Raw genomic sequence first — 10,541 nt, forward strand, 5'->3', positions numbered from 1 at the left:
TTTTCCACTCTTTCACAGTCCAGGGCCCAACCTCAGGAAATGGTGTGGCTCACAGTAGGCAGGGCCTTCCCACACCAATTAAAGTCAAGACAATCTCCACCAACATGCCTACAGGCCAACCTGATCTAGACAATCCCTCATTCAGATTTCCTTTCCATTAGATTGTGTCAAGCTGATGAACCATCACAGTTCTCATGGAGTCAGCCATGGGTTGGGGATGGGCTCCGGTGGCCCTGCAGAACCATTAACTATGGGTGGATTCTGGGAGCAGGGAGTCATTGTTCTAGGTTGCATACCACTGGTGAGTCCACCAGCCTTCAGTAGGTAGTTCCGAACATGTCACACAAACAACCCTGGTTAAACTAGTCACAAAAGAAACAGACATAGATGTGGACAAAGGATTTGGAGGGAGGAGAGGGACGGGGGTGGGAGGGATGGACATTAGAGAGACAAAAAGCAACCATAATGCATTATATACATGTATGAGAAGTCAAATAATACATTTAATTAATAAAAAAGTAAGTTTTCTAAATCTCTCCGATAAATTATATTGTGGTAATACTGTGGTAAAGTCAGCCATAAGCCTTAGAAGCCAGGCACACACCTTTAGTCCCGGCAGCCAGAAGCTAGGAGGTGGTGGTACACACCTTTAATCCTAGGACTCAGGATTAAGAGATAAACCAATCTCTCTGAGTTCAAGGCCACCCAGGGATACACGAGATTAAATCAGTCTAAAAGAGTAACAGATCACATACCTGTAACCCCAGCAATAGAGACATATAAAAGATAGAAGCAGGGTCTTCAGGAGTCAGGAGGAGGCATTCAGTCTCCAGCCATGCTGAGGAAATCTCATGGGTCAGCCCTTTCAGCCTGAGGTAGAGGTAAGAATTAGTGGCCAGCTGCTTTGCTTTTCTGACCTTCATCTTGAAGTCTGAACCCTAATATCAGTCTCTGGGTCTTTTATTTTTCATGTTACATTATACTGTGCTTGTTTGTTTGTTGAGATAGGGTCCTGTGTAGCCCAGGCTGTCCTCAAAATTGATGTATATCAGAGAATAACCTTGAATTTCTGATCTTCATGCCACCAAGTCCCAAGTGCTGGAGTGACAGGGGTGGGCCACATGCCAGGTCAAATTCTCCCACTGTGGACCTCTCCCAGCTGAGCAGTCCATTATTTGGGTGGCCGAGTGCACAGTGACACTTCTTACAGCTCAAGTCTATGGCTTCCACAGGGCTCATTCTGTGTAGTGGATTCTATAGGTGTGAAAATGCAGCGACATGTGTCTCACTGCAGCCTCACAAGCATGCCCCCACCTTTCTTGCCACTCTCAATCCCTGGCAACCCCCCATCGCTGTACCGCCTCCACAGTTTTACCTTTTCCATGTAATGGAGCTGGGATCACAATGTACTGTCTTTTGGGGCAGGTTTCTGAACTCAGTTCCTTTGAATCTTCTCATAGCTTGGGTGTAACGAGAGGTTCTTTGTCCAGGCTGGTCCCGCCAACCTTCTCAGCCCCAAATAAAACACAGAGACTTATATTAATTATAAAGTTGTTTGCCGGTGAGTAGGGCTTCTTATTGGATAGCTCTATCTTAATTATTAACCCATATCTATGAATCTAAGTATTTCCAAGTGGTCTTATCTTACTGGAGAAGGTTCTGGACCTCTAACTCCTTTGGCGGCTCACATGTTTTGGCTCACTGTTTTGGCAGGCCCTCTCTGCCGACCATTCCCAGAATTCTCCTTGTCTCCTAGTTCTGCCTATCTTCCTGCCTCATTGGCCAAACAGTGTTTTATTCATCAACCAATAAGAGCACTGTATACACAGAAGGCCAACCACTTCACTCGGGCATTCAGCTCTCTTCACACTACCCAACAGCTCTCTGTGTGGATGCCATCTGATCCTGAGATTCCTCCCTACTGAAAGGTACTGATGGTCTTCATATTTGGGCAGTTATGGACAAAGCTGACACTAGTATCTATATGCTATTTGTTGTTGTTTTATTTTGTTTTGGTTTTGGTTTTTCAAGACATGGTTTCTCCATTTAAAAGCCCGGGCTGTCCTGGAACTCTCTTTGTAGACCAAGCTGGCCTCAAACTCACAGAGATATGCCTACCTCTGCCTCCTGAGTGCTGGGATTAAATGTGTGCACTACCATGGCCTGGAAGTTTGTTTTTTTTTTTTAATATTGGGTCTTGTCTTTTAGTATGATATATAATTTGTTGTTAAAATTCAGTCATGACATATTAGGTAAAAAGAACTCCAGTAAAGAGGCCTTTCGTGATGAAGGGTGGGGGAAGGGAGACAGTCGGTAGACCTGGAGTGGGCATCTGTCCTTTAGGGAGCCTGTGTCCCTGGGCTATGAAGTTCCCTAGTGACTGCCTCTTCTCTCTGTCTCTGTCTTTCTGTCTGTATCTGTCTCTCGTGGGCTGTAGGCTTGAACTCAGGGTTCTCACACCTCTGAGCCATTTTCCCAGCCCCTTACTGTACTGTTCAGTTTTCCTCACCTCAGAAGGGTTGGAGTCTGGCCATTTGCCTTCTCCCAATGAGCTGCTGTGAAGAAGCCATCTGAGGTGAGGCCTCTGGAAGAGCACAGCTTTTCTTTCTTTCTTTTTTTTTGGAGGCTGTCCTGGAACTAGCTCTTGTGGGCCAGGCTGGTCTTGAACTCACAGAGATCCTCCTGCCTCTGCCTCCTGAGTGCTGGGACTAAAGGCATGGGTAACCACTTCCTGGCTGTGTGTTTATTTCTAAATATACAAATACAACCCTTATATATTTTCATGACCGGCCGTTTGCTTTAGAAACCAATTGGTGTGCTCCTCCCTGGGGAAGACTGTTTCTCTCACTCACAGCATTAGTTGCTGGAGTTTGTTGTGTAGGGTGAGGCCTTGTGAACTTGAACTTCAGTTTCACATTAACATGTCTGTGGTGTTGTCTTCAGTCAATCCATGTTTAGCTAGCCGTGATGGTGAGACTTCACGGGTGTTGTTAGTTCTAGGGGACACAGTCTCACTCTCACAGCAAAGTCCCTGTTCCTCTGGCTCCCACAATCTTCCCACCCCCTCTTCTGCAATGATCTCCGAGCCTGAGGAGCAGCAGTTGTGTTGTAGATGGGACTGTAGTAGGGACTGTGCTCCACAGCTCTCCGCTTTGACGGGTTGTAGCTGTCTGTAATATCTCTGTCTGTTACAAAGAGGAGTTTCCTTGACGAGGGAGGACTGAGAGCTACACTGGGCTCGCTGGAGCCTGGAATAGGATGTCTATATCTTCCCTTCCTCCCCCTGTCTCTTCCCTCCCTCTCTCCCTCCCTCCCTCCTTCCTCTCTCCCTCCCTCCCTTCCTCCTATCCCTCCCTCCCTCCTCTCGCTCTCCTCTCTCTCCTCTCTCTCTTCTCTCTCTAGAGTCTTGTGTTGTAGTCTTGGCTGGCCTAGGATTTATTGTGATCTTCTTGTGTTAATATTTATAGTGCTGAGATTATAAGTATATGCCTCTATATCCATCTTCTCTTTAATTTTTACTAGGTAAAATTTGTGGAAAATATATAAAATTCTATAGGTAGAAAAGAGTATACAGAGCCTGGTGTTAGTGGCGCACGCCTTTAAACCCAGCACTCAGGAGGCAGAGGCAGGCAGATCTCTGTGAGTTTGAGACCATCCTGGTCTACAAGAGCAAGTTCCAGGACAGCCTCCAAAGCCACAGAGAAACCCTGTCTCGAAAAACCAAAAAAAAAAAAAAAACCAAAACCAAACAAAAAACCCAAGAAAAAAAGAAAAGGGTATACGGATAAAAGCAACTTCCTGTTATTACCACTTCATCTACTACTCAGACACATCTCTCTCTCTCTGTCTCTCTTTGTCTCTCTCTGTGTCTCTCTCAGATGTTTTTATTTGAATTAGAAATAAGATTGTTTTACATGTCAATCCCAGGTCCCTCTCCCTCCCCTCCCCCCCTACCACCCCCAACTAAAACCCTACCTATCACATATCCTTTCTGCTCCCCCTGGAGGGTGAGGCCTTCCATAAGGTGTCATCAGAGTCTATCGTATCCTTTGGGATAGGGCCTAGGCCCACCCCCGAGTGTCTTGGCTCAGGGAGTATCCACCAGGTGCTTCTCATAGCTCTGTAATCACGGTGTTGACAGACATGACCAGGCTCCAGGGAGCCTGCTGCCTTCTGCTGTGTCCTCACGTGTCAGAGAGACGTCAGAATGACAGGAGTGTTCTCTTAAGGACACTTCATCTCATCATACAGCTCCACCCTCGTGACTCCCAAAGGACCCCTCTCCAAATACCATCACATGTAAAGTTAGGGCTCCAACATAGGAATTTTGGGGGTGCAAAACAGCTCATACTACTCCCCTCTGATGATACACACTTTTTACTTAGGCGCTACCAAACTCACCGTGAGAAGTTAGCTTATCCTAACATGCTCTGCTACTGATTTGAACTCAGTAGGTTTGTCTTCTGTGAGTGAAAAGAACTCAGTCTTGCATTTCTCTCCTCTCTCTCTCTCTCTCTCTCAGTGAAAAGAACTCAGTCTTGCATCTCTCTCTCTCTCTCTCTCTCTCTCTCTGTTTTTTTGGTTTTTTTGAGACAGGGTTTCTCTGTGGCTTTGCAGGCTGTCCTGGAACTTGCTTTTGTAGACCAGGCTGGCCTCAAACTCACAGAGATCCGCCTGCCTCTGCCTCCTGAGTGCTGGGACTAAAGGCGTGCGCCACCACTGCTTGGCATCTTGTTTCTCTTTTAAGGCAGGCTCTTGCTGTGTAGCTGAGGCTGGCCTTGAACTCTGGATCCTCTTGCCTCCACTTCTCAAATGCAGGGATTACAGATCATACCACCATGCTGGTCTACCAGGGAACTGTAGGTAATCTGGCGAATGGCTTAACTGTCCTTGCAGTTCCATAGCTGTTTCCCCTTTGCTCCTGTCACCTCCGCTGTTTGTGTCACCTCTAGCTATTCCATTGCTTCACATTGCTTCACCGAGTGCTTCTCTCTTTACTCATTTCAGTGCAAGCCACGGGAGTGAGCTTCAAGAGTTGAATGAGCCTGGACACCCCCGCCCCGCCCCCTCCTCCCAAAGCAAATACAGGGAGCTTGTTTTTATTCTCAAGGAATGTAATTCTTGATTGTCCTGGTCAGTATCATAAGACCAAGCCTGAGAGTAGGAAAGGGCTCCATTTAAGTCAGACTGAATAGCTGAATAGAGGAAAAGTGCTTTCCCCACTGAAAAATTTCTGTGTTCTAATGAGGAGGTATGGGGCCAGGCCAGGGAAACAACTGTTGAGCTCTGTGCCTTTGCTGATCTGTGGCTCTCCTGCTTCCTCCCCTTCTTACAGCCCTTTCAGACAGACGGATCATTCTCCTCTCCTACCCTGCCATATTTCTTTCCAGAGTCTCTTCCCCAGTACCCAGTGATGAGATATCAAAGTGAGGAGGAGGGTTTGTGTGGCTTCTCTAGATACTGTCTGTGGAGACCTTAAACTCAATCACCAGGCCTTAAAAGCAATTACAATGAAAATGTAATCTGTGGTTTATTTTTATTTTTTTTTTCGAGACAGGGTTTCTTTGTGTAGCTTTGGATCCTATCCTGGCACTCGCTCTGGAGACCAGGCTGGCCTCGAACTCACAGAGATCCTCCTGCCTCTGCCTCCCAAGTGCTTGGATTAAAGGCGTGCGCCACCAATGCCTGGCGTAATCTGCTTTTTAATCACAGGCATACACTGGAATCTTTAAGTCTTATCTGTCATTATATTCACTGGAAAAAAAATGAAGACACAGTTTTCTCAGAATCGTGAGGTTTCCCCCAAGGAAGTGGCTCAGTGCAGCACCCAGATACTGCTTCTGCCTGCACAGAGTGCTTTCACAGGGGCTGGGAACTGAGTCATGGTTATGTCCCCAGCCTTCTAGGGACACGGGACAACCTGGATTGTGTAAGGCATCTTCTCACTGTCCTGTGCACGCCTCATCTCTAGAGTGGCTCTTTCTTCCTCCATTTCTCAACGATCCTCAACAACCTCAACCACTAGTGTCCTGGAAAAAGATGCTCAAAGCTTGTTTTCCTGACTCACTGGCCTCTTCCCACTCAAGAGGTGTTCTGGGCCAGCCATTCTCAGGGCTTTTCCTTTAGGAATCAATGTTGTGGAGCACAGCCCTCCTGGTATAACACGGGTGACAGTAACAAGACTGGACCGGTTGACATTCATGCACATGAGTAGGGTGTGGAGGAGGGTCACTGGACCCTCACCTCTGATTGTAGCCACCCCCTTCTGCATACCACACCCCCAGATGTAATACTGCCCTAGATGTTCAGTCTGGGGAGTATATGGGGCAGAAGGTTAATGGGGGAGGGCTCCGTCTGTGCAGCTTTCAGGAGGCTATTAGTCATGCCTGGGTAAGACTTTCCAGGGGGCATCTGTTTGGGAGTCACCCATGCTCCCAGAAGTCCAATGAAGTCACAGGACTAGATGGGTGAGTCCTGTGGTCAATCGCTGTTGTCCTATCTGGGATGAGTGAACACTTGTTCTAGTCTTCCTCAGAAAAACCAAGGCAGCACTTGGTACCCAGAAAGAGACAGGACAAAACCAAGGGTGAGTTTAGGAGGAGCAGCTGCAGGGGCCTTACTGTATGCAACAGCATGCAACTGGGGCTAGCTGTCTGGGGGTGGCACACTGCCCACTGCAGGACTTGCCGTCCTCCATGAGGGGCAGAATAGCATGCTTCCTCGTTGTGGTTGCATTTGCCTTGTTCCTGCTGTGGGTGATAAGACACAAAGGAGGCTGAGCTGTCTGCCCAGAGGGAAAGAGCAAGGATGGAAAATTCATGGGGCAAATCCTGGTGGTGGCATCTTACTTAATGTCTGCAACTGAGGCCCAGCTCTCTGCCCAGAAAAATTGTCTGCTTGAAGAACAGTGGCAAAAAGACATCATCATGTTAGCCTTTGTTCTGGTAGGTAAACAGTAATGGAGAGGATGGTTTATCATTTTGTACAGCTGGGGGTTGTAAGGAAATGAGACTGTAAACCAAACCTTCTGGAACCCAAAAGTTGGAGCCCAGAAGTAAGAATTGAATAGTGATATGAATGGGGAGATGTGGTAGAAAGAGTATTGAGGGGGCTGGGCAGAGGTGGTATTGGTATCCAGCTCAGCGGACTAGGTAGGAGCATGTTCACCAGAGAGCTTGAGGAAGGTAATTCAGCAGGGGCCTTGGGACTGGTAATAACCCCACAATGGGTCACGGTCTTTAAGAGGTAGGAGGGGCTCTGGTGGATCCCAGTGATTTATACTGACTTATAAACTGGGTTCACAAAGTACAAACAATCAAGAGGAATGAAGAAAAGAAGCAGGCACAGGTCACTCAAAAGCAAGCATAGGGAAGGTTGTGTGGGAAGGAGTTTCTAGGGCAAAAAGACAGATAAATTCAGTGCTTGTGGTCTCTGAAGACTTAAGTCTGAAGCAGTAGTCCACAAGGGGGTAAAGGGAGGAGTAAACATGAGAGCAGCACAGGCTGACCCAGCACTGACAATTAGCCCCTCAGTGTGTGCTAGGTACGTTTCTTTCCTGCAGGAAAGTGCTGTGGGGGTGGAGATAGTTTGCCCAGCCAGGCCCTTTCAATAGCCAGGAGGCAGCAGCCTCTCACTCTGCCTGGAGCCTGCTAGACCCAGGGAGCTGGAGGGCACAGCAGATGAGGCTTAGCCCCAGTCCTCCTTGGCATCAGACCAAGACAATTAGTGTGAGCCAAGCCCATCTGAGCTCCTAGGTGTGGGAAATTGTACAGTGACCCCTTGGTAGCACCCCAGGAGGAGTAGATGAATGGGAGCTAAATAGATAGTATCTCCCACCTACAACATTGTATCTAACATTGCTCTTTTGAAAAAGCAATTGCTACAGATGTCTGGGATTTTTTTTTTTTTCATGCTCTTTTGGACCTGGCTTGCTAATTTTCTTTTTAATTCAAAGGTCTTTATTTATTTATTTATTTAAAGTTTAAGGCCACTATAAATTTTTTTTTGCATTTTCTTTTTAAAAATATGGAATGCTTCACAAATTTGCATGCCATCCTTACGCAGGGGCCATGCTAATCTTCTCTGTATCGTTCCAATTTTAGTATATGTGCTGCCGAAGTGAGCACTGGCTCGCTAACTTCTTTTGGTTTTGAGACATGATCATGGGTCTCAATCTGGCCTCTAACTCTAAAGATGACCTTGAACTTTTGACCAATCTGTCTCCCCCTGCTGAGTGCTGGAATTACAGGCGTGTACTACCAAGCCTGGTTTTTGTGGTGCTAGAGATTGTTCATGCCAGACCAAGACTCCACTGACTGAACTACATCCTGAGCCCCTAACTTTTGTCTTAAGATGGTTGGCATTTTCTTGGTGGGTCTTCAGAGATCTGCCCACCATCTGTAAAAGGAGTCTACTATGTAAGTCTAGCCTCTGAGTATCTTACAGACATAGAAAAGCTTCTGAAGTTCAGGCAAGTGCACTTAAGGACCAAGGTGGGAAGTTATCCTGCGTGAAGTGCAAGGCCCATGCAGAGCTGTGAAGTTCTGAGTTTTATGGCTGGATGGCATGCAGATGATACCCATTAAAGTGATTAAGAAAATCCTGCAACAGCCTGTACTTGTAAACTTTAAAACAAAGATTGTTGAAGTTAGGTAGCCAGCATGAAGGGGAAAGGACATGCCCAGAAGCTGCAAGGTTACCAAATGAAAATCTCAGTGGCAGGAGTGGGCTTTTTTTCCTTTGATTGTTGGCCAGGGTGGTCTCTGACATCCCACACACAACGCAGGCTACTGCCACTGCTGTTGGATGCACATCGGAACTAGAGGGTGCAATGCTATTCCTGAAGATAACACATGCTGATTGCAGGACATGCATAATTCAAATGGGTTGAGCTGAAAGCTCCCTTCTTGCAGACTGATGTTTGGAAGCACCAGGTGTTATGTAGACTGCTAGGGGAGAATTGTCACCAATGGTCCTGCTCATTTATGGACACTAGTGGTAATGTTACCTGTGTGCCAGGCAGATGTGGCCCTGCTACAATAATGGTACAACTAGTGTACTGATTAAGCACTGCTCTGCAGGAAGGAACTCATGCTGGTACTGCCTTTACCTAGGGAGGTCATAGGGCCCCAGTGTGTAGTAAAATGGACATGTGCCTGTCAGATTGTCTGCTAAACTTAGATGACTGCGCTGTCAGCATCAGCTGTCCAGAGATCTTTCTTTTCTTTTCTTTTTTTCCTCCAGTGAGTAAAAGTTACTAAGACTCACAGCCCATCAAGTTGCAGAGGATAAAGTGGCTGTTGCTATGACAGTGGTTCAGTGCTCAGCCACAATGTAAGACCATGACCAAGTATCTGTCACCCCCTCCAATGCTCAGAGAATACAGCAGCAGAAGAGCGGGGTGGAAAGAAAGCCCGAGGAAGACTGGAGTGCTGTACCCATCTTTAGAGCAAAACATAGCCTTTACCATCTTCAAACAGCCTCTCCCCAGCTGCATGGGCTTTCGGGAGTATCTGAGCAAGTAGACTAACTTGCTAATCTTTAGAAGCGGAATAAATTTATGCTAGGATGGGACTTTTCTGCGGTGCACCTGTTTTAAGGTCATCCACACTTATTAAGTTAACACTTCATCCAATGCTTCTCTAAGCACGCCCGGTAAACTCATTGGTTCGCCAAGAGAACATTCACTTCTGCGGTCTATTGCTGGTGTCCCATTTAGAGCAGGCAGTTATTTGCCCAGTCTCTCTTGGAAAAGTTAACGCAACAACTCTACCCGCATTAAGCTTGATTTTCTTCACATACAGCAGCTAACGCAAAATTCAGTACTGTACCCAACTTAACGCAAACGTGAAAATTAAGTTTGAGACAGGATCTCAGTATGGAACCGTGGTCGGTTGCCTCCACGTCCTGAATGCTGAGATTAGAGACGGGCACCACCACGCCCAGCCCTAAATCATTTTTAAGAGCACAACAAGGTCCTCATATGATCCTCAGCGCAGCTCTACCAGGCAGTGCCATTCTTCCTCGCATCAAAGGATTAAACTGAGGCTTTTGCTCTCCGCGATGCAGTGAGTCTATTATTGCCCCATCTGCATTTCTGGATGTCCCGGGGCAAATGCGCTACGGTCAGGTCCACTCGCTTCGCCTCGCCACGTTTCCCGTCGTGAGCCGTGGCCACCACCTTGAGGGAGGGAGGGAGGGAGAGCCAAGGAGGGTGCAGTTAGCCCCATCCCGTTCTACGGATGGGACCGCGGAGCCCACTCGCCCCGCGAAGACGCAGCCGCCGCCAGACGGCCACGCGACGCTGACTACTGCATCCGATCCCGGGCGACAGGCAGCAGCCGGCCTCAACATCCGGGACCGGATCCGGAAACCTCCCTTCCGGTTCCCAAGTCCGCGTTTCGGAAGTGAGTCACTCTGCCAGCACATAAGATGGCCTCCAGCTCATCGATCGCCCGGATTGTCGACGGTAAGGTGTGCGGGGGACCCGGAAGTTGCCCGGCCGGGGAATGGCGGCCTCTGGGGGCGTGGCTTCCGGCGCT

At 47.7% G+C, this 10,541-nt stretch overlaps 1 non-coding gene across 1 annotated transcript; it reads right to left on the reverse strand.

Annotated features, from left to right (window-relative positions):
* Window positions 1-8,019: 8,019 nt before the first annotated feature.
* Window positions 8,020-8,126, reverse strand: LOC113835078. The gene has a single exon (XR_003484287.1). It is a non-coding gene; the product is annotated as a U6 spliceosomal RNA (small nuclear RNA).
* Between the last annotated feature and the right edge of the window lie 2,415 nt (window positions 8,127-10,541).

Source organism: Cricetulus griseus, chromosome 3 (genome assembly GCF_003668045.3).
Source record: "Cricetulus griseus strain 17A/GY chromosome 3, alternate assembly CriGri-PICRH-1.0, whole genome shotgun sequence".
Lineage (NCBI taxonomy): Eukaryota > Metazoa > Chordata > Mammalia > Rodentia > Cricetidae > Cricetulus > Cricetulus griseus.